The 23577-nt window shown below is 47.1% G+C and overlaps 1 protein-coding gene and 1 non-coding gene across 2 annotated transcripts in view; both read right to left on the bottom strand.

Annotated features, from left to right (window-relative positions):
• Positions 1–23577, bottom strand: part of CUX2 (cut like homeobox 2) — a 257947-nt gene that overhangs the window by 130725 nt on the left and 103645 nt on the right. The window lies entirely within an intron of this gene.
• LOC123780551 (small nucleolar RNA U13) lies at positions 16900–17002 on the bottom strand. The gene has a single exon (XR_006776447.1). It is a non-coding gene; the product is annotated as a small nucleolar RNA U13 (small nucleolar RNA).

The following is a 23577-nucleotide window of genomic DNA, read 5'->3' on the forward strand; positions in this document are numbered from 1 at the left end:
ACTGGGGGTCCCCTGGACCATTCCTTTCACTCTTCCACGTTGACACTAATCCAAAGAAATTATTACTTGGCCTGTTGTGACGGCCCAAATTCTCTTTTGCAGAGATAGCTGGCAGCTGAAAGATCATTTCATAGCCCAAGATTTGAATGTCACCATGTCAAGGTTTCTTTGGCAGAGGTCTGCAGACTCCGGGGATGAGAGAATCAATTCTCAAAGGTCCGCAAGATTTGTTTCTCTCCCTTTAAAAGATCTGTTCTTGTCATGAGCTGGAGAAGCGATGTAGTGGAAGACTACATTTTGGCCTCCGTGAAAGCGGAGGAGGGGAAAGAGGAGAGTGCCTGTTTCTGCAATGCTGAGCATCCTGCAGGTACCAGAAAGATCGAGGGCACGGTGGTTCCGTTCTGTGGCTCAGTTTCCCCATCTGCCAAGTGGGGCTGATGATACCCACCTCTGGGGTCTGCTGTGGTGCAGAAAAAGCTCTGGCTCGGTGAAAGATCATGAGGCTCCCTTAGGATCCCCCTCGTTTGGATGAGCTCAATGTCCAAGGGGAGGGAGAACACTGACTCAGAGGGTCATGGCCAGTGGGTGGCAGGCTTTGGGGCTGAGATTCTGTGTGGGATGCAGTGGGGCGCATGACAGGGTCTGGAAGCTGGAGCACACATGGGGGAGGGGAACAGCTGGGGAGGCATGTCTAATGTGGTGGGATTCAGAACCAGGATAAAAACCATGGGCTCCCTGAAGATCAACCACATGATATGTGAAGCTACAAGAAACAAAGTAGTAACAAAAACAACAATAATAGTAACAGTGGTAACAGCTAATGCTATGAGCCCAAACTCTGCGACAGCCACTGTTATAACTCATTTATTCCAGTCATATATTATCCTCATTTTGCAGATTAGGAAACTGAGGCCCAAAGAGATAAACTTAGTCTTCCCAAGTCACAAGGCTAGTAAGCAGAATTAATCATGAACATTTCTTGGGTATCTACTGAGTGCCAGAAGCCATTCCCTGATTTGTGCGCCTTATACGCATTTTCTTGATTTATCTTTGTAACACCCCTCCTGGGGAGAGGGGGAGGTTATTGCTATTACCACCATTTTACAGGTGAGGAAACTGAGGCTGAGAGAGAGAAAGTGATTTAACAGGTCAGTAGGGATGGAGCTAGGACTGGAACACATTCCATAGTTCTTGAAGCCTTTTGTGGGGCTGTTTCCTGGCCTCCCAGTGGCCTTGCGAGGCAGGGAGGGGACAAGGGGAGTTCACAGACCTGCATGAGACTCGAGGTTCCATTATTAAGAGGTAGCCGTCTCAGTCTCCCTTGGCCCTGGGCTGTCCACTGACCTCCTTATGTCCTTCCCTGCCTCAGAGCCTGGGTTCTTCCCGGAGCCTGGTAAATGCCTACCATTTTCCAGTGAGCTCCAAAATCCTTATTCTTCAGGAATGTTCCCCTGGGGGCTCCACAGCCCCTGCATTTTCCAGTCAGAACCCTCAGCACAGGCATAAATAATTCAACTTTGTTACAAGTGACCGTATCATAAATGTCTGTCTCTCCCACCGAACCTGACGCTGTTCACCTCTGTATAACCTACCTCATAGTAGATGCTTAAGAAATATTTGTTGAATAATCAAAGTGGGGACCCCTGCCCTTTCAGTGTCTCCCAAGGCAATGTGGTCCACATGTGGCAGAACCACAGGGCGCCCCAATTCCCCATGAAAAGAACCCAGGTATACGCTGAGTTTCCAGTGGCCTTCCCCCTCCCCAGATGTGTACTCCTCAAATTCAGACCTGGTTCTACGCCATGTTCCCTGTTTTAAATGTGGGGGGGGGGGCTAAATCTGCGGTTTTGTAGAAAAAAAAGAGAGAGAAAGATGAAGGAAGGAAGGAAGGAAGGAAGGATAGGAGAGAGGGAGGGAAGAAGGAAAAGAAAAGGAAAGGTTAAGGAGAGGGGACAGGGTCCTGTGTCCACCCTGGAGCCAGGGAAGTTGTGGCTCCACGACTTGGAAACAATGATGACCCAGTCAGACAGAGGGCTGGACTTGTCAAACGAAGAGCAAATTATAATCCTGCCAGACCGTGGGGCTGTCCGCCAAAAATACAGATCTGTGAAGGGGTATCTCAAACAGAGAGGCCACAGTATATTAGATTTATCATACACTCCAGCCAAGATGTGCTGCTGAGATTTCGGGGCAAGATTTATTACAGTGGCTGGTTTTTAAAATGAAAGTGAAAAGAGGATATTCTGGCAAAACTGCGGGCTGTTAATGGGGTGAGAATCACATAAAATGGATCATTTTCAAATCTCCTCGTATGCACAGACAGACCTTTGCAAAAAACCCTGGAGTTTTCAGAAAAAAAGATGCTCAAACCAATGTTTTCACACTTACTTCCTGGTTGACCTTAAGTGAATTATTCTCATTCCTTGGATGTGTGTTTCTTATTTACAAACAACAGTGTAATAACACAAAATAGAAGCTCTAATTTATTGTCTGATTACTATATGCTGGACACTTTACGTGGGTCACTTCTTTGAACTGGCAACAATGCTTTGAGACAGCGCTATTTTTATCCCTATTACACAGATAAGAAACTGAGGTTCAGAGGGGTATAGTCAATCAGTCAGTGGCAAAGTCAGAAGGCTAACCCAGACCTGGAGCCGGCTACACTCAGAAACCATCACTGACCTCCTGTTCTAAAAAGTTAGCTCTGCCTGTTCAGATGAAAGCTATGGGATAAACTCAGACCTCATCATTCCTGTTCTCAAAATGGAGATTCCAACAAAGAAGGCCCAGACACTTTCCAGTCCTGGTGGTGTCTGCCTTTTGCAGAGACAGCTGCAAGAAAGAAAAAAAATGGGCGATTTTATTCTGGTTTCTCCTGACCTTTGGTTTCTCCTGATCTCTCTGAACCCTGGCAGGTTCAGCTTGTGCCAGGTAAAAGTGGGCTCTCCTCCCAGCAGGGACCAAAGACATTTCAGAGGCATAAGCCACAGGAATGCTGACACGCCAGAAGGGACAGAAACATAGATGTGAAAGCCTCCCAGGTGAGGTGTCTTGTCTGGCTAAAGAGGTCCAGGATGGGGAGAACCAGAAACTCTAGAACAATGGTTCTCAACCTGGGGGGGGGGGGCTTTGTTCTCTAGGCACATTTGGCAAGGTCTAGAGATACTTTTGAACTGTCAAAACTGGGGGGTACTGCTGGCATCTAGTGGGTAGAGGCCAGAGATGTTGCTAACCATCGGACAATGAACAGAACAGCCCCCATAACAAAGAATGATACAGTCTAAAATGTCAGTAGTGTGTGAGGTTGAGAAACCCAGATCTACAAAGAGCTGGGGGCACATTTACCCTGGAGTACAGAAGCCTCAGAGAAGGGGTGCATCTTTACATATTTGATAAAAAGGAAAGGAGCTCAGATCTGTGTGGGCAGAGGAAGTTACACATAAACAGGTTCCAGGTCACCATAAGGAAGACCAGGTCACCATAAGGAAGACAGCCTTGATAAAGTGAGTTCCCGGTCCTCAAAGGTTTCCCAGTGTAAAGTGGTCAAGTCCTGGGCCCTGTGGAAGGGAGATCAAGCCTGGAACAGGGAGCTGGATACAGTTCCCAGAAGAGCAATGAGGTTTGAGGTTCCTTCTGGAACCTTCCATGGGTGCTCTCATTTAACCCTGACTGAGGCCCAAAGAGGTAAATCACCTGTCTGAGTTTTGTGAGCTCAGTAAAACGGGGAGTTAAGGTTCAAAACCTGTGTCTGTCTGGTTTTAAACCTCATTAGGAAGATACTCTTCAAATGCAAAAATTGTCCTTACACTCTGAAAGCACAGCCAATACCCCAGGGCCACGTACCCACTGGACCTGTCACTTCCTTGATTTAGCATCAGTCAAAAAATCTGGACCCAATATCTGAGACCTAAGTTCAACAGTTCAGCCCTCTCCCATGTTAAGGACACAAAAACAAGTTCCCTAAATGGCCCAGCCCCCTGCTTATTTTTTTAAACAAAAACACTGCAAAAGGCAGTGAAAAGACATTGTCCCAAACGCACACTTTAATTGATGTCCTCGACCATTCAGGAACATGGATGAAAGAAAACTCGCTTTATTAATAGGCCCTCATGCTAATTAGCACAATTTATTGTCAGGGAGGCTGCCCCTGCCTTCTGCAAACGTTACAAGTGTGGACAAATAAACTTTTGTCGCGAACTCAACACGGTATTGCCGCGTGACCAAGACTACCAAGCCGGCCACAAAGAGAGGGGAAAAGCACGGGGCTTAAAGACGCTGCTCCGAGGCAACTGGATTTCACCCTATACATTTATGACATAACTTGATCATTTCCTGCTAATAAGAATGACCCGCATTTAAATGTCGACCGCTTCTGCACGAAAATACTTATTTCTTGCCACTTGGAGGAAGTCTCTCTAATGACTGGGAAGCTTTGTGGAAAAGTGGAAAAAGGTGTGGGTGAGGGGGGTAGGGGAGCTGGGGGGAAAAAAACCTTAAATGTTTAATATTCAATAAATGTGTCAATTTTACATACAGAGGCAAATGGGTCTTTATTGAGGAATTGGTAAATTTCCTCCGAGAAAAGTAAGTGCATTTTAGCCTTCAAGGAGTCCCAGCTGAATAGAAATGGAATGTGATTTGTGATAAAACTCAGCTGCTCTATAAAAGACGTTAAATAAATGTTGCTGTTTCACCAGGGATATACAAAATTGATTGCATTATAGACTGATTCTAAGATGCTGCATCCCTGTACGGCCCCCTCATCAGCTTCCGTGTGTGGGGGAAGCTGCTTTCAGAGACAATTTAGACTACGTTGCAACTCCTATTCCTCATGCTGCAGCAGAATTTTCTAGAAATGCAACATTTCCCCTGCATGCTTTGTTTTAGGTTGAACCATAGGAAACTGCTGATATTTGACCATTTTTTTATTTTTAAAAAATGACAGTTTCTTCTATATCTACTTAATATTTCTGGTGGATTGGCTCTGTCATCTTGGGTAAGACCCTTGATACTACTAAGGGAAATCTGGTCACCATCTAAGGTTCTAGGTGGAGGCATCACAGCTCCTTTTGCCTGCTCACCAGAGGGCATTCTGGGCCCGGGTGAGAGTTGGGTGAGCCTGGGAGCATCTCCTGCCCTTTCTGAACCTCAATTTGCCCCATTTACAAAATGGGTTCAATTCCACCTTTTGCTCAGGGTACCTGGAAAATCAAATGGGGTAATAGATAGGACCCTACCTGGTAAACTGTCAAACATTCACAACCTGCTAATTATTTTATTTTAAGATTTATTTATTTATTTGAGAGAGAGAGTGTGTGAGTGTGGGGGGGGGTAGAGGGAGGGGAGATAGAGAACCTCAAGCATTAAGCACAGAGTCTGACATGGGGCTTGATCTCACGACCCTGAGATCATGACCTGACCAAAATTAACAACTGACTGAGCCACCTAGGTGCCCCAACAACTTGCTAATTATTATAAAGTATTTGTTGTATATCCAACCAGACGGGCTTCAGATGGGCTATATGAGGCAGATATGATACACACAGCCCTGCCCTCAAGGAACTGGTAAGGTCAGTGTTAACGTATGACTCCTAAAAAACAAAACAAAACAAAAAACATATGACTCCTTCAGGTAAGAAATTAGACTTCAGGGATTGATGGGTGGGTCCAAACTGATCAGGATGGCTTTCCAGAAAGGGGTGCCTGGACTCAAACACTCTCAGACGTGTCCATGCTTTCCATGGTTGCTGACCCCAGAGGGTCTAGCCACCTCCAATTCCTGGCTGGATGCCTGCATAGCTTCCTTGTGAGGTTCCCTGGATTAATGTCAGCCACTCTTCCACCATCCCATTCCTGCCTGGGCAGCCAGGGAGAGTATTTCAAGATACAAACCGGATGCTGACACTTTTCCTGCTTAAAACCTCTCCAGGTTTCCCATCCAATTTCAGATAAAATCCAAACTTTAATACAGGTCAGCCTGCATGGCCTTTGAGGCCAGGACCCTGTGCTCCCTGTGCAGTGCATCTACCCCACAGTCTTCTTCACTTTGCTTCTACCATTCTGCCCCTTTTCTGTGACTGGAAACAGCCAAGCCAGCCACAGGGCCTTTGCATCCACAATTCCCACTACCTGGATGCCCTCTCTTTCTAGTCTTTTGCCTAGTTTGGTGGTTCCCAAAGTGTGGTCCTTAGACCAGCAGCAGCAGTGTTACCTGGGAACTTATTAGAAATGTAAATTCTTAGACTAGTTCCAGACCTGATGAATCAGAAACTCTGGGGTTGATGCCCAGCAATCCTTTTAAGTCTTCCAGGTGATTCTGATGCCTACTCAAGTCTGAGTACCACTGGTCTAGCTCAGTCCGACCCTGTGTCACATTTCAGCTTAGACATGACTTTTGTAAGAACTGCACCCCAAGATAAGGTCAGGTTCTTATGGTCATGGGCCCTTACACCCTGCTCCCCATTTCTATGAAGGACTATTGCAATTGTAATGTAATAGTCAACTGTTTCATGTCTGTGTTTCCTCATAGCTAGACTAGGAGCTCCTATGAGGGCAGGTACCAGGTGCCCCAGCACCTAATTGTGTCTGGCATGGAGAAGGTGCCCAGTAAGTACGTGTTGGACGAGCAGATAAATGAATGCATGAAGGAACAAATGAAGGAATCCCGGAAAAATGACAGATGTTCATAAAGAAAACAAGCCTAGGAATCCTACTGTCCATCCACCAATCCACAGAAAACCCCCATCCCCATCTGATTTTTTTTTTTTAAGATTTTATTTATTTATTCGACAGAGATAGAGACAGCCAGTGAGAGAGGGAACACAAGCAGGGGGAGTGGGAGAGGAAGAAGCAGGCTCATAGCGGAGGAGCCTGATGTGGGGCTCAATCCCATAACGCCGGGATCACGCCCTGAGCTGAAAGCAGACGCTTAACCGCTGTGCCACCCAGGCGCCCCCCCCCCCCCATCTGATTTTCTAAATATCACCCCTGTCAAACCAGGAGTCAATTACAGCAGTGCCTGGAAGTGACCATCAAATTAGAAAGAAGAAAAAAAAAGGCAAACCAGCCGAGAGGAGATTCCCATCCAGTGGATGAACAGCACAGTGGCCAAGGTGGAACCCCCTCCCCCAAGAACAGAGAACCGCAAACCTCTCTTTCCTTCCCCAACAGTGACTGGCTGTGTAGAAAGCTTCCAAATAAAAACCTGGAGACTGACAAAATTGCAAGCAGGAAATCCGCCTGTCAGTTTGGAAGATTCCAGTCCCACAGTACTCCGAACCTGCAGGCTGAGACGGAGTCCGTACTAAGCCCTGAGTTTACTGGAAGCTTCTTGATGCTCCGTGGCAGTTTGTTCTGCTCTCTTGGAGCTAAAGCTAGAGGGGAAATCACTTCCTTTCCTATAACTCAGAGCAATTATATTCTCTTAACGTGGACATCTGGCTCGCTGCTGCTCTCCTTACTTATGTTTTCCAAATGCTATCAGTTCTGGGAAGATCAATTATTACTGAAAAGTTGAGAAACGTTCACCAGTTATTTGCATTGATTTGGTTGACAAGACACAGGTTCCTTATGAACCAGGGATGTCTATGGAGGGGACAGGGAGGAGAAAAATACAAAAATCCGGGACAGCTCAGGCTTCAGAGCCTCCACCGACTGTAGGGACCAGACGAGGAAGAATGCTTTGCCCAGGATGAGGACACTGAACCACCCTCCCTGAGCCCCCCAAACAAAGCCGTTTCCATAAAGACAAATGGGTAGCTGGCGTCGGCCAGCGCTGCAAGCAGCCACGATGATATAATTGGCCTGTTACCGCATCATCTTTAATCAATAGGATCCGGAGTTTCCACAGCTCGTACAGCCCAAATCTCCCTGGCAGCCAAGAACCAGCGGGTTGTTAAAAGGCCCGATAGTTCTGCCTCGCTAATGGGTGGCTTGTTCCCTCAACCCTGCTGATTTTTTAAATAAACCTAAATTCCAATAATTGTTTAATGTTTATTTTTATTTAGTTCTGGTTCAGATGCTCTGCGTCTCTCTGACAGAAATTGATATCTGGCTCATGGTGAGCTTTATTAAAACACACACACAGACACAAACATACATACACTCACGCAGATGCCACACACCCACTGGGAAGTGGTTTACTTATTTGGTTATTTATCTAGCTGTGGTGTAGACCCATGTATCTAGAGAAGAAGATGGACAAGAAGACAAATTTGCCAAGCTCCGCTTTCTCTCTGGCTCCTTCCCTGCTAATCTTTCACCAGGGAGCCCCGTTCTCCACTCAGGCAATCCACAGAGGTGATTTTCTGGCCTCTAATTGTGGCCTGCATTGCTGGGGACCATCTCTGACTTCTTCTCAGTGTCACTGTGGCCACATGCTGGAATGACTCACCAGAGAGGGCACCCTGCGCCGTTCTTCTATGTGTTCAATATAAATAGGACCCACAACCTCTGCCCCCACCCCCGGCCACTTGTGTACAAAAGGGACATGGGGATGGAGGCTTTCCTGCACCGTGAGGAAACCAGGAGGCAAAAGGTCTCAAACTGCCTGCACTGGGCTGGAGACAGCCCTCCCAACCCTTATACAAGCCCCTCTCGTCTTTACATCTGGCGTGTCTCAGAAAAGCCTAGGTGAGTCTGAGTTTAAAGAAAGGTTTTTCAGTGCTTTCTCAGTCCTTTTTTTGGTGCTTGTATTACAAGCCTATGCCATGCGTTTCATCCTAAGAGGTTCATGCATTCGTTCACCGAATCACTGCAAACCTATGACCTGAAAATCAGGCTTATCAAACTACAGGCTTTCCTTCCCCGCACCCTGTATTCTGCCCATCAAACTGGGGGCTGTCCTGACTTTGTTATCTTCTTCACCCCCAAGTCAAACCAGCCATTGAGACCTGTGATGCCCACTATGGATGGAGGTATCCCCAGCATCTGGTCCCCCCTCCTGATGCCAACGCCATCTGCTGGTTCAGACCCATGAGACTTCACCAGAGGTATTGTGAAACCTCTCACTGGCCTCTCCCTGCATCTTCCCCTCCTCCACTGTGATTCCCAGACCTCCACTGGAGTCGCTGATCCAATATATAGGCCTGATCTCATCACTCCTGATCCCTCCCAGGGCTTCCTCCTGCTTTCTGGGAGAGGCTCAAAGTACTCCCATGGCATTTGCACTCCCTTTCATTCTCGTCCCCTCCACCTGAGCCTTTCTAGCACGTCTAGCTGTAGGTCAAGGACCCACACACTAAAGAGGGACAATCTGCTGCGATTTGTGGCTTTCCAACAAAAAAACCCCATAATAGGACATAGTATTAAAGTGCCTCTTACCATTGGGAAAAGGGAAGAGTAGAATTACCAGGAAGTTTCTGCAGTGAATGTTGAGTGCTGAAAAGAATGCAGGTCCAGTGATCAGAAGAGGTGGGTTTGCCACGGCTGAAGCCACTTACCAGCTGTGTGTCCTGGGCAAGTCACCCCACCCCTGTGACCTTGGTGGTGGCTGTCATGTGACTAATTAATAATCTCATCTTGGGAGGCTTGGGCCCGAAGCTCGGGTTCAATCCGTCATCACTATGGGGAGTGTTATTGTTGGTACCCTAATTCTTGGAGGTGGTTACCCTCCCCCCCAGTACATCCCTTCCATTGAGGCACTCAAGTGTCCCCATCCATACCTGGAGTTCACTTCCATGCACAGCAAGCCACCACAGACAATCTCTAGCAGGCCCTTTGTTTTCCTTGGAGGGCCCATGGGTCATTTTGTGCCCCCGCCAGCCTTGCCCTCTGGATGATGCTATCCTGCCACCGGCCACAGCAGCAGAATGACGCTTCTGTGCAGACCCACATTCTAATAATTGTCCCAATACATACGGCATGTGCTCAGGATCTATTATCAGCTAATGAGTAAATAATATTCTGTTCTAAATCCAAAAGCGCTATTAGATACCAGAGGGGGACTAATGGGTGTTTTAAGACCCCTTTAATCACATATTAACGTGCCGCAAAGCAGGCTGCAGAGCCCATATGCCAACCGCCCTGTGACTGAGCAGGCTTCTTCCCTTTAAGCAAAGAACAAAGTGGGGGAAGAGAGCAAGTCCTCGTCCTTGAGTCTGGTCAAGCAGCCAGGCCAGCCCTGGGGCTGGAGGAAACCCCTCAAAGCTGCTTTGCTGTCTCTGAGTTAGAGGGATGCTGCCAAACCTGCGTTTCCCTTTTGGCGGTGTGATGGGGAAAGGGGAAAGGGCCAGTGTCCTCAGGCTGTCGTAACAAAGTACCATCGACTGGGGGGCTTAAAACAACAGAAATGTATTCTCTCACAGTTCCGGAGGCTGGAAGTCTGAAATCAAGGTGTTGGCAGGGTGTTCCCTCTGAAGGCTCTAGGAGAGGAGGTCTTCTTGCTTCTTCCAGCCTCTGCCAGCTGATTGCTCTCCTTGGCTTTGCTTGGCCTGTGGCTGTATCCCTCCCATCTCTGCCCGCATCATCACAAGGTCTTCTCCCTGTGTGTCCTCTCCTCACACATGGGTCTTTGGATTCAGGGCCCCCTCAAAAGCGGTATGATCTCATCTTAATTACACCTGCAGAGTCTTCCCAAATAAGGTCATATTCTCAGGTTCTGGGTGGATGAGAACTTTTGGGGGACACTATTCAACACAGTAAAGGGGTGAGAGACTGGGTGTTGGAAGGGGGAGGAAGAGGTCAGATACAGAACCTTAACTCTGAGTGACTGTAACACAGAGTTCCTGCCATTTTGCCCTCCCTGGTCCCTGCCCACCACCGAACATTCCAGAAAAGTTCAAGCACCCGACCCAAATTCCTCCCACCGACCCATCGTGTCATATTAGCAACTTAGTTTCTTATTAGCCACTTCCCATCGAATCACATTAATATTTGTTTTCCCTAATACAATGCAGGAGTCTTCTCAGATTAGCAACTTTCTCATCACATTAGTGGAAACAACTACTAATACAATACAATCCGAATATGACACAGTCTGATGGAGAATTGCTAACACAATCCGACTTCCCTCTGCCTTGGTACAGGAATGTTGTCCTCTTGTTGAACAATGTGGGGACATGCTGAGACAATCAGTCCCTGGTGAGCAGAGCCATGCAGGCCACCCTGGACAGATGGAATGAGATCTGGGTGTAGAAGGAGGTCTCCCTTGGAAGGATGAATTTAGGGGTCTTTCCTCTTTCCAAACACCCCTCTACTCCCACAAGTAACATTATGGCTCTTCTCCTAAACATCCAAGCAACCTTGGAACCTGCAGGGAAAAAGAGACAGATGGCGAGAGGGGTCCATTATACCTTCCACAACCTAGTTCTCTGCAGCACTAACTTTATTGGTGTGACAAGGCAAGGCCCGCATTGCCAAGGTTAATTCATCAAGGATGTGCGGCCACAGCAGAGTTAGGGGGAAGTGAGGAGCCAGCAAACTGGACTGTTGTGCTGACAAGGCTGCTGGGGGTGGCGGTGATGACACAGACTGGTGACAGGCTCTCACAAAGTGGTTTAAGGAAAGCCCCACTCAAGCCTGCTCAAGCTCTGGACTGGCTGGGGTTCTTATCTATCACTGTCATGTCCTAGCTGGATGATCTTGGGCATGTAATTTAATAGCTTGGTGCCTCAGTTTCCCCCTTTGTAAAATGGGGGAAAACAAGGCCTACCAATCAAGTTGTTAGGAGTCAATGAGGTAGGAATAGAAAATACTTAGAAGCACTTGGCATATGATAAATCAGCCTTAAGACACAGAAATGGTGATGACTGCAAATCCCAAAGTAAGTCAAGTTCAACCACAAGTTCTGAGTGAGCTCTGGGCTAGTCACTGTGGAAAAACAAAAAGTTGAGTCTGTCCTGCAGAGACAAGATGCAGAACCAGGAGACAAGGGTCACAGCCTAAGTCCTCAAGCCAAACCAAGGAGTCTGAACTTCATCTTCAGGGAAATTGGGAGCTGTGGAAGCAAAAGGCCCCAAGTTTTAGTAGAGTTGAGGGAATGCAGGCCTGTGGGGACAGGAGACGTTGCTTCTCTTGCTGCCAAACCACCTGTCATCTTACTGGCTCCTTAAGTCCTGGCAGAGAGAGAGGCTGAGGGATGGCAAGAGACGGAGATAGACAGAGGCAGGGAGAACAGCAAAGAAGCTGAGTGCGGACTTCTCTGTGGCAGCACTCGATTTCTTGCTCTCTCTGCCAGCCTGTCTGAGAGACTGGCAGAACCCCCAGCCCACTTTAAACTACCCCAGGCGAGGTTGCCGAATAATTCTCACTGCCTCCAAACGGCGCTCCACGTGGTAGCCAAGAGCCTGCTGCCAAGAGGCAAGTGGCCAAGATTCCCTTCCAACAGAGACATCCCCTTGCCAATCAGAACCCGGCCTGCACACATCTAGTAAAATCAGACTGTTTGCCGTCAGCCAAGCGGATGACATGGTCAGGACTTCTCGACCCTGCCCACTGCCTGTCCCAAACCCCAAAGCCTTCCAACAAGGAGGAAGGTCTACACCCCAAAGACCCAAGCATCTGCCCCCTCCACATTTAACCTCCAGGATCCACCTGCTGCAATCACAGCCTCTGGAGTCAAAATGCACAGGTTCAAAGCCTGGCCCCTCCAACTGAGCAGCTGTGCAACCTGGGGCAAGTCACCTAACCTCTCTGAGCCCCATCTGTGTCCACATAATGGGGTTCATGACAATTTCTGCCTCATTGAGTTGTTAGAGGGATTAAATGAGATCATATATGAAAAGTACTTTTCCAACACCTGGCATTTAGTCCATGCTCAATAAATGTTCATTTAGGGTATCTATAAGATACTTCACCTATCTGGAACTCAGCTAAACTAACAATATCAGCTATGCAGAATAGGGCTAGGGACCAGACGATTTGCAGAAAAAGCCTCCAAGCAGTTAAAATAAATGGCAGAGCCAACACATGGAATGTCCAATCATGAAAACCACTTTATATAATACTCGTAATATTAATATAATAGTAATATAGTACTCTGTAACCACTACTACCAAGCTTTGGGCATGGCAATTTAAATACATCTTGTCATTTAACCAGTGGTGCTGGTAAATGCTTAACAACCAGTTCTCTGGAAGAAAAGGAGGAGTTCTGATGTATACCATTTCTGTGGTGTAAACTCTCCCACTATGGTCAACTTCTAGCTCCCACTGTGCTGTCACTACACTTGGGGATGGGAAGGGAGGTTAACAGCTGGTTCTTGTCAGCCAGCTCTGGTTACCACTGCATTAACCGACCCTATGTCCCTATGAGGTCGGTGTTATGTTAGCCCCATTTTCTAGTCAAGGATAGCAAGGCTCAGGAACACAAATTTCCTTGCCTGAGATTATATGGCGAGCAAGCTGCAGCAGCACTAGGATTCAAATACAGGTTGCTATGGATTTCAAAGCTCCTGCTCTCGACACTTGGCCCAGCCCCCACCCTCAGTGGCACAACAGTACCGATTTTTTGGAAAAGACGGGTGATAGTGAGTGTGTGTCCTCCCTCCTAAACCCATGCCCACCTCTGTTCAATCCGGAGGCCACTTTCTGGTAAGGTCTCTCTGGTTTGGTTCTGCAGACCTTCCCGCTGTCCCACCTGCCATGCCACAACCTCCCTCCCCAGCTATGACCTCCCCACCCCAGATAGTCAGACACCTTTATAAGATCTTTAAAAAGTCATCTACATTTCATCAGGATTTCAGTTGATAAGAGAGGATCGGGAAAAAGAAATCATATCATATATGATACTGCAAGCTAGATACCACTGATTTGCTCTCAAAGCTTGCACAGCAAGCATTATGAAGCAAGCCTATGAAGAAGGGACTGAGTGAGGGAGGGACAAGGAAACACAAAATATTGCTTTATTTCATTTTACTTTTAATAAGTGAAGCTGGGCACCTTTCTCCTGGTGGCAGTTTTCTCAAACCATTGCGTGGCAATGTCAGATTCCACTTACTGGACCGGTGGTATGTCTGGGGATGTGTGACCACCCAGTGTGCCAAAGGGTAGAGGCCAGCATGTTTCCTAATGAAACAGCTGATAGGCCCACATCCCCCACATCCTTACCTCCACAAACAGTCCCTCAAGACACAGGGGCCGTGTCTGCAGCATCTGCCTGTCCTCTCCACTTCCCAGATTTTAATGCGCACAAGAATCACCCAGGATCTTGAGGAAGTGTAGATTCTGACTCCAGAGGTCTAGTGTGGGGCTGAGTCCCTGAATTTCTAAACAGGCATTTGGGTGATGCCAATGTCACCAGTCCATGGTGGACCACACTTCAAGTAGCTAAGGTTTAAATTCCAAGCACTCAAATCCCTAAATTGCTTGTGGGCCCCCAACATTCCTCTGTGTTTCAAGGTTTTATAAATCCCTGAAGCAATTATAGCTTGACTTCTAATCATAAACACCTCAGAGTTTGCCCCAATCTATGTGGGTCTCTCACAGTCACTTTAAAAAAATTTTTATTTATTTATTTATTTGAGAGAGAGAGAGAGAGAGAGAGAGAGAGGGAAAGAACAGGGAGAGCGACAGAGTGAGAGGGAGAAGCAGACTCCCCACTGAGCAGGGAACCGATGTGGGGGCTCAATCCCAGGACCCTGAGATCAATAACCTGAGCCGAAGGCAGATGCTTAACAACTGAGCCACCCAGACGTCCCTCACGGTCACTTTCTGTGACTGCCTTGTCTTGGACCAACTCCTATTCAACAAACACCGAGTACCCACTCAACACAAGGCTGGCACTGGTGCTGGGAATATGGAAAGATCCAATCCCTGCTTGATAGTCTCCTTCATGTGTCAGGAAAATGCCTAAAGTCTGTGAGCTCTGTTTCCAGGTAATAATAACAGCAGACACTTAGGTTGTACTTAGCATGTGCAAGGCACTGTTCCAAGCACTTTATATACATTAACCCTTTTAACCCACTCTAGGCAATAGGTTCAGTGATTAACTTCATTTTGCAGGAGTGGAACAAGGGTCATGGAAATGAAGTCACCTACCTGAAAATGAAACTATTTAAACCCCCCACCCCAGGAAAAGAAAGTTATATATTTGGGATTAAAGGATGCTCTTGGGTAGTATCATGAACTTGACCGTGGTAGGCCAGTGGGTAAGTAGTTATACCTGACTGGGGCAGAGGCATGAAGAGGGAGAAGGTTTATATAATTCAGGACTCTTGGTTGTAAGCAGCAGAATCCCAACTCAAAGTAGCTTAAGCATAAAGGGAAAACTGTTGCTCACATATCTGAACAGCATAGGACTAGCTTCAGGGATGGCTAGATCCAACAGCTCAAACAAGACTGGCAGGGTTTGATTTCTTTCTCTTGGCTCTGCTTCCCTCTGAAAAGGAGCTGTCCTCTGTTTCTCTCACCATGGCTGGCTTCCCCAGTAATTTGGGGAACATAGCGGCTGGCAGCCCCAGGGTCACATGCTCCCAGAGGAAAAAGGACTTTTCTCCTTGTCATGTTCATCTGTAAGTCACAGGGAAGTTTTGTTGGAATGCACCCACATCCAAGCATGTACATACTGTCCATGGTTGCTTTCCTGTTACACTGGCAGAGATGAGGAGCTGGGACAGAAACCATGTGGCCCATAAAGCATACACGCTTACTATCTGCCCATTTCCAGAAAAACCTATTTTAGACTGCAACAATAACAACAATAACACTGAGCTAACATACACTAAGTACACAGTATATACCCGATACAGTTCTAGGCGCTCGTTTGTCTCTTAAAAAATGCAGTGAGGTGGGAAAACTAAAACCTGAAGAGGTTAAGAGCAGTCAAGCTCAAGGTCGGGCAGCCAGCAAGCACGAGAGCTGGGTTTTGAAATCAGCAGCATGACCCCAAATCCCATACCCTTAACAGCTCTGCTAATCAAACAAGGGTCTTCTGGAAGCTTCAGTAGGTTGGTTTTTCTAAATCAGGGTGTGATTTTCCAACTACTGGTTCAAGAAACACACATGTATTTTCTGAAGTATAAATGCTAAAGCAAATGGTGAATCCCACACAGAGCCCCACTGCTCGTGAGCTGTTTAGCGCTGCCCCATCCATGCTCTGATGGACAGAACTGTCCCAATGAACCACTGGGGTCTCTTAGTGGACAGACTGGCCCGAACCCGCATGAGCTTGCTGAGACTTCGTGTCCCAGAAGTAGGGGCTTTAATGCCACTTGAGTCCAACATGGGTGCCAGCCCTTGTCCACTGAGGGCCCCACGCAGGAACTCCGGAGATAAACCCACCTCCCTTGAGATGGGATCTCACCAGGTCCCACCACAGAATTCTGAGGAGCCCATGAACCTCTGATGTTTCTCATTAATTTGTAAAGCCCTGCCTAGTTAGTTGTTGGGGCAGCCCCAAAGATGGAGTCTTGTCTCCTGCCCTCAGTGGGTCATTGGGACACTTCGGGCTGTGGGGATAGAGACCTTTACTGCCAGTAGAGGGAGGCAGGAGCTGATGGTCAGAAGCATGTGCCATGTTCAAAAGAAAGTCCACGGCTTCTTAATCTTGGATTCAAATTCTGATGTTGCCACTTAGCAGCTCTGTGATCGTGAGCTAGGTGTTTCCTCTCTCTGAGCCTCAGTTTCCCCCTCTATAAAATGGGTGCCAATGTAACACCCTCCCCCCCTTGAAGGGTACCTGTGACTTTAAGAGATAACTTATAGCAAGCATCTGGCACAGCATGTGAAAGCTGAGAGAATGGGCTTTGCAGCCATACTGGCTTAGTTTCAAATCCTGTCTATACTACACTGCTGTGCAATCACTACTTTGCTGAGCCTCAGTTTCCTTATCTGTATAATGGGAATCAGTGTAGAACTTGCCTCTTGGGGTTGTTGTGAGGATTAACTCAGCTTATGGGTGGTTAGGACTGACACAGTAAAATGCTCAGCAGCTTTAGTTTTTTGTTTTTCTTTTTTTAACCACCAGATGGGTAATTGCTGAGGTTGTAACAAGGTTTGAGGGGGGCACATGTCACACAACAGAGGAAACACCCAATCATCACACTTACGAACTACAAAAGGATCAGCTTTAGCTTTTAAAGATTACCTTCAACCAAGGCAAGCAAGAGATGATCATCTTAGCAATCCAGTGTACCTTTACTTTCTGAGCTAAGGGTAACAGAACTGGCCTCTAGGAAGATTGTCCCAGCCCCTGGGGAAGTGATCCAGTGTTCCAGGGCCCTGGTGCTGGGGGAGCCAGCCCTTCAAATACCCCAGCTCCACAGAGCTCCCTGCTACTGAGGTTTGGGGCCAGGTCCCCAGCGCAGACATCCTTCTAATGGGTTTCCTGCATCAGTGCCCCCAGGGCTGTGCAGATATAACTGAAGGGATGCTCTGCACGGGGCCTCAGAGCCAGGGAAAGGTGGTCTGCCTGGTCCCTGGACATGGCAAGGTCCTCTAAGGGCCTGGCCTAGGTTTCTCACCGCCAGCCGACAGGACTCTTGAGTTCCAATGGCATACCTACCCCCTGCATCCCTCGGGGAGGCCATCTCAGATCTCCCATGGCCAAGAGGGAACCCTGGGCTCCTGCCTGCTCCCCATTCTTTCTTCCAGTGTCTTCCCCATCTCAGGAAAAGGTGGCACATCCATCCAGATGTTCATGCCAGGAGCCCGAGAAGCATTTCCATTCACTCCATCCTGCCACATTAAATCATCTACCAGTGAGCCCCATCAGCTCCACTTTTCGTGAAGCCCAAACCATTCTCCAACCCTACCCAGCCTCCTCCTGGCCATCTGCTTGCCCCCATAATGCTGTTTCAGAGGGATTCCCAATAATGCTGTCAAATGGCATTACTTCTCTTTGTACCCCTCTGTCAGCTCTGTGGGCACTAAGTGTGGCTAAGGAGGCCTGTACAGCCAGGTGTAGCCTTGCTCTCCCCCTGCACCTCCAATCCCCAACAGCTGTGGTCACACGAGCTCTCAGTCCTGCAAGAACCCTCCCTGATACAAGCCACACACACGTACACATGCACATGCACACACACACACACACACACACACACACACACACACCACACACCACACACACACCCAGACATGCAGATATTCACAGAGGTCAAGCACACACCCAGACACAGAGATAAAAACACATGCACCCAGACACATCCCACACTACCCAGACACATACACCTCTTCCCATGGCAGACTTATATTTCATGATCCATCTAATAACCCCCTTGCCCTGCTGCTCTACCATGGCACGTTGTTGATTTGTTTTGCAAGATCACAATTTGTGATTCTTTTATCCTATTTGTTTACATGCTTCTTATTGGTCCCCCCAGCCCCCTTCTAGACTGTTCATGCCATGAGAGACCATTTTTCTTTTGTTCATTGCTATGTTCTCGGTACCCAGCATACAGTAGGCACTTCATAAGCATTGAAGGAAGGAAGGAATAATCCCCTAATCTCTTTTCTGTTTTAATAAGGGGGCTGCACTTGCATGCTGGTCTATGGGTTCAAGTGTCCCGGAAAAAACAAATAAATGTGGAACAGCCAAAAGGGGGTTAGAAGTTCAGGAGACTTACCATTCACTCTATGCTTACTTTTAATGTCTCAGTTTAAAAGATTACATGTATACTGCTTATAGAATAATGCATCTTTGAAAATTAATCTTTTAAAATAGGATACTCCAGCGGTTCTCCAAGCTGGCCCAGCATCCTGGCTGGAAAGGCCAGGCTGGGTTCCCGGGTGGGTGCTGTCAACATCTTTCTGGGTAGGAGTGAGGGGTCTAAACAGCAGCTGGGTTTGAAAGCTGGGGGTCTGCATAGTTCTCCTCAGGCCTGAGGGGACGGGGCTGGGGTGGAGGCCTCACGTGGGTCCCATTTCCTGTGCTCTCTGTCTTCCTGGCAGCCTGTGTTCCAATGAAGGAAATTAAGTTTGTCTACGGCTGGATGTTCCTGAAGCCACATGGCCAGCTGTGGGCATCGAGGGCACAAGGAGAGGGATTGTGGTTTGACAGTTTTTCCCAGACTCTTTGCAGGAATGGATGCTGAAGAGACTGGCCTATAATCACAAGGTCTGCCCTCATATCATTTCTTTTAAATAGAAAGATATATGTTCACATAGAGCCCTGTTCAATATCATTATCTCAAAAATTTCCCTTATCCTGAATGATTTAAAAATATTTTGCAATGAGATTCCCCGGTCCCGCAGACCTCAGTTTTGCCACATCCTCATGTGGGTGCTCCAGGCTTTTAAAATGGCTCTTTCCTCCTAAAGTCCAGTTTTCTGCCCAATACCAAGCTGACTTTTCACCCTACCCAATTACACGACGACTGACTTCCTCCAAGTGTCTGATCTTCTTAGAGAAGACCGAGGTTTAAGAAGAAGGAGGAGGAGGAGGAAGAGGAGGAGGAGAGGAAGAGGAAGAGGAAGAGGAAGAGGAAGAGGAGGAGGAGGAGGAGGAAGAGGAGGAAGAGGAGGAAGAGGAGGAAGAGGAGGAAGAGGAGGAAGAAGAAGAAGAAGAAGAAGAAGAAGAAGAAGAAGAAGAAGAAGAAGAAGAAGAAGAAGAAGAAGAGAAGAAGAAGAAGAAGAAGAAGAAGAAGAAGAAGAAGAAGAAGAAGAAGAACAACCAAAGGGGCTTCCAGTTGGTCATTTGCTACTAATCTCCCTGCCCCCGACCACACTGCTGAGTCCTTCCTATCTGTAGGGTGGAGAGAAGAGGCGATTGCCTCTGATCATGTTTTTACCTGAGATAATTAAAAACTGTTTTCCTATTAACCTGTTTCACTGATGTCTGTCTGCCTAGCCTCTTTTCTTTGAACCTCTTTGATTGTGTCTCTATGGAATCATGTTGATCCTTCGCACATCTCTACAGGGATCTGGTCTAATATCTGTCTTCTGAAGTTCCCATTTGCTTACTGCTCCCTGGACAATCTCAGGTTGAGATAATGTGCCAGTCCCCCACCATGCCTGCATGGACAGCCAGTGAATATTCCCCTTCAAATGCACCTCCTGGAATATCTGTTAGTTGTTAGCTGTTAATAAAGCCACAAATTACTATCCCTGAGTGACACTTTCATCCTCTCCAGCTCCGTTCACTATCTAAAAATGACTTATAGGGTAGATATGGCAAATATATAGCATGCAAGTGGCCACTGCCACCTCACATGCCAGTGGCAGACATTACTAATGGATTGCCCACTTCTACCCTGCAATCCAACCACTGATGAATCCGGTCAGCTGGATCTCTACGGTAGAGCTCAAATCAAATCAATTGTTGCCCATCCTCCATCCTCCACCATTCCTTGTTCAGACACCTAAAAAAACCTTGAACCTGACCTTCTAGCTTCTCCCTCTTTTTCCTTTCCCAGAGTGACTTTTTAAAAAAAGCTTTGATTTTTTAAACATAAACCAGATACTGGCACTTTCCTACTGAAAATCCTCCAATGGCTTCCCACTGCAATTAGAATAGGATGCCAACTCTCTCCTATGCTCAAGCCCTACATGACCTGGCCTTCCTGGTATCTACTGTCAGCTTCTCCCAACTGGAATGTGAATTCCTTTAGGGGAAGGATTTTATCTGTTCAGTTTGAGACAGTGGCCCTAGTGCCTTCAGCAGTGCCGGGCACATCAAATGTTTATAGACTGAATGAGACTCTTTTTCGCTGATCCAGAATGTGGTCTAAGAATCCTTCTCAATGTGACATTCCAGGAAGCTACTGCTGAATCGTCAGAGTTCGCATGCAAGATGTAACCCACATTTAAAGCTTATCTGGGCAAGTCTATGCACCTCCAGTTATTTGGGAATGAGGCAATGTATAAATAAATCATTTTAGCCCTCCTGACCAGCTTACTTTCTTTCATTATATGTACAGAAACATTTAATCCTTTATTCTTGGTAGTGGAAAATGGTTTGGTGAGGCTAAGGTTTGGGCCCAAGAGGGCTGCTGATGGGATCCCTCAGCTTGGGTATCTGATGACAGCCACCTTGCTGAGTCTGTGAGGAGCTTCATCTGTGTTGGGACCAATGCATCAATGAGGCTGCACCGCAGAGAAAGATGCTCAGGAAAGTCAGGCCATGTGCTGCTACCTCCTTAGGACATCACCCTTCACAACAGGTTGAGTCACCATGATGGCTGGAAATAGGTTCTAGAAAATCTAAACTTCTGGAAGGCCCAGGAGTCCCAGAACTAGAGGAACCATTGGGAGGCAGAGGAAAAATAATCTAAAAGAGGGAGCCATGATTGGGGTGAGCTCTGGTTTCCCTGTCCAGGGACATCTTGGAGCAAGAGGTGAACATTTCTGGTGTTTCTTGCAGGTTTCTTGGGAAACGGGGATGCTGGCAGGAGGAAAAGTGGATGGAGGGAGAGAAGAGTAATTAGTGCTATTAATTACATCTCAACCACAGCCTGCGTTTCTGCCCCGGGATTAAAGAAACATTCATTTGGAACGACTATTAAGGTCTTAAATTCAATGCTTCACAAATCAGGGCGGTGGAATGAAATTTCTTTCTCTGTAGGGACCAGGAGGCAGAGAGCAGAGAATTTTCTATCCAGGTTACTGCAGCCCAGCTGGAAAAGCCCAGGTTTGTGAGGCAGGGTGGAAGAAGGTTTGCTGGTTATTGTTGTTGGCGGTGCTTTTTTTTTCTTTTTTTCCTAAAGCTGCTTCAGGCGGGGACGTGTTCCAAATGTATAATCTAATATGCTATAAAAGTCACTAATGTGATTATACTTTTATATCATATTAGAGAAAATGAATACTAATTCAATACCAAACACTAATTCGGTAGAACCCCAAATTGCTGAGAGGCTGCAAAACATTTACTAAGCTGAACTTCCCACGGCTGATACTGAGAGTCGTGGTGCTTTTAGGATTTGCTACAACCAGTTTTTGAGTTGGGCAGTCAGAGATTCCAGGGTCTGCTGGGGTCTGCCATCTCCCCTGTGGTGGACAGATGCTGGGGTGGCTGCCCCGGGGAACATACGTTCTGCCCCCTTATGGGGCACTTCTCAATGCTCCGAAGAATTTTTCAAATCATAAGGAATGCAAATCCATTTGGATTTTTAAATTAAGCATGTTGTTCGACAGGACAGCATTGGCAGATGGGAGACAGGCTGCCTCTAAATCCGAGTCAAGGTTGGGAACAGCTTCTCAGAAGGAAGACTGCCAAGAACTGTGTCCTAGGAACTTATATTAATGGCCAACACTTACTGAGCATTTACTGTGAGACAGGCACTGTTAAACGCTTTCCTTCCATTCATTCATTCATTCAATGCTCAAGAGGACCCTATGAAATTGTAAACTTTTTTATGCCCATTTGACAGATGAGGAAAATGGAGATTCAGAGAGATGAAGTGACTGGTCTAAGGGCTAAGAGCTGGGATGCCAGGCCAGGCTATCTGGCTCCAGAAATGCATTCTGAGTCACTCAACTTAATTGCTTCTATGTAAGGAGTCAGGCCCACTGAACCGACAATTACCCTTTACCTGCATTATCTCATGCTACTCTCGAGGCAACTCTTAGGTTGATTTATTATTAATCCTATTGTACTGATGAGCAAACTGAGGTTCAGAAAAGTGATCTAAGTTGCTCAATGTCACAAACTACAAAGGAAGCTTCAGAGCCAGGATTCAAACTCAAGGCTGGCCAGCTCCAAAGCTAGGGCTCATGAGCACTTTACTATAAACCTCCTAAGTTCCCAAAACCAAGGCCACAATCCTCAGAAGATTCCCGTACCTTTCCCTGCCCAAAGTGCTGTTCAATAACCCCTCTCACACCAGCTTCTTCATGTCCTGGAAACTTTTCTCCTCCCACTTCTGACCTGGGAGTCCAGGGAAGGGCAGTTTGGGTCAGCTTCTGGAACAATTCTCATTCCCTGAAGTCTCTCTTGTGGGATGCTGGACTCCTTGTTCTTCCCACACCTCCATCTCATGGGTACACTGTCCCATTTTATTATCAAACATCACCCACATCTCCCCATCCTGGCCAGCCACATCCAGAAACGCAGGGCCAGAATTACGATGTGTCGGCTCACCTTCATAAATAATATTTTGCAATTTCCTCGTCCGGGGGCATGGATAAATTATTCTTCTGCGTCAAGGTTACAATGATCAAAAAGGTGGCCTGGCTGGCCTTCCTTGAGAGTAGGGATAAAAAGGAGGCTCTGATTACATCGAGGCGCCAGGCTGAGGGGGGAGCCCCAGGCCCTGGGCTTCTGCTTTGTGGCTGCACAACAATCAGATATCTGAAAATGCATGAACTCTGATTTTAAGGTCCTGCTGGAGAAGGAATTGACGTGACAAGCAAGTCTGACTTTCACATCATTCATAGGGGTTGACAGAAAGAGCCTTCTGATTAGAGCGCAGTTAGCACTGTTTCCTTGTTCCCTTCACTGAGAGCCCCCATCCACCCTGCCACAGTCACACACACACACACACACACACACACACACACACACACACACACGAGTGCTCTCTCTACACAGGGTGTTATGGACTGAATTGTGTCTTCTAAAATTCCTATGTTGGAGTTTTAACCCTCATTACCTCAGAATGTGACCTTATTTGGGTATTTGGAGATAGGGTCTTTACAGAGGTGAGCAAGTTAAAATGAGGCTCCTGGTCCAATATGACCAGTGTCCTTATAAAAAGGGGAAATC

The sequence above is a fragment of the Ursus americanus genome, chromosome 30 (genome assembly GCF_024610735.1).
Source record: "Ursus americanus isolate L20-20 chromosome 30, mUrsAme1.1.p, whole genome shotgun sequence".
In the NCBI taxonomy this organism is placed as follows: Eukaryota; Metazoa; Chordata; class Mammalia; order Carnivora; family Ursidae; genus Ursus; species Ursus americanus.